The sequence below is a fragment of the Apis dorsata genome, unplaced genomic scaffold, assembly GCF_000469605.1.
Source record: "Apis dorsata unplaced genomic scaffold, Apis dorsata 1.3 scaffold_429, whole genome shotgun sequence".
Lineage (NCBI taxonomy): Eukaryota > Metazoa > Arthropoda > Insecta > Hymenoptera > Apidae > Apis > Apis dorsata.
In genome coordinates this window covers 977,510-978,399 of record NW_006263682.1, presented here as the reverse complement: position 1 = coordinate 978,399, position 890 = coordinate 977,510, and the positions used below count along the sequence as shown (strand labels likewise).

The 890-nt window shown below is 52.6% G+C and overlaps 1 protein-coding gene across 1 annotated transcript in view; it reads left to right on the top strand.

The window, feature by feature from the left end:
* The window catches only part of LOC102672409, a 248,011-nt gene that overhangs the window by 231,565 nt on the left and 15,556 nt on the right, over nucleotides 1–890 (top strand). The gene's annotated exons all lie outside the window — the stretch shown is intronic.

Here is an 890-nt window from a genome sequence, read left to right as displayed (position 1 = left end):
CCCCGACTGTCCTCCGCCCTTCCACCTCGCGATTATCCTCCATTCCTCCTCCCCCCCCTCTCTCGACGAAGGCGAAAAAGAGAGAAGACCCATCGCGTCGAGCAGAAAATTCCGCCAATCGTAATCGCGCATCACCTTCGACCCAAAACTTTGCAACGTTTTCCCATTCTTTCTCCAGAATCCATTCCAGGATGAATGGAAGAACGGATCGATCAGCGTTTCCCGAAGACAAGATAGCGTAACGTATCTTTTCCCTCCCACCGTTTACCACGGCGAATTTTATTGGCGTGGCATTGATGAACGACATCGCGAATGTCATCGGGGAGCTCAGCAGCGTTATAATATCGCGGGTTGCACGTGATATATATATATGTATATACATGTACACGTATATATATATACACGTGCATCGAGATATTTCGATGCTCTCCGGGGACATTATCGAGCGTCGGATTCAAATGAACCCGGAGCTACTCGGTTTTCCCTGCTCTACCAGCTCGCCAACTCTCTCTCTCTCTCTCTTTCTCTCTACGTTCCTCTCCATGCCGCCCTCTCTATCCCAGCCAGTCCTCTCCAGGGACTAGCCCTTCGTTCCCCGCCGCTGGCGCGTTCCTCTGGCCCTTTGACGCGAGTCGCGCTCCCCCGCCACTATACTGTTTAGAAGAACGTTGCAAAGCGATCGATTGATTCGATCAAATGTCCGCTTTGGCCGCGACGATTGTCATTCAAAGTCACAATGGCCTCTCCTCTCCTTTTTCCACCTTTTTCTCTGCCGCAATCGCGTCCGTATCCACGGCCTCGTTCCAAACTTGCAAGTCGAATTGCGGGGACAGGGAGGAGGAAACTCGCGGAGAGAATGCGTCCGTCCTCGGGGACGGTCCGTCCTTTTC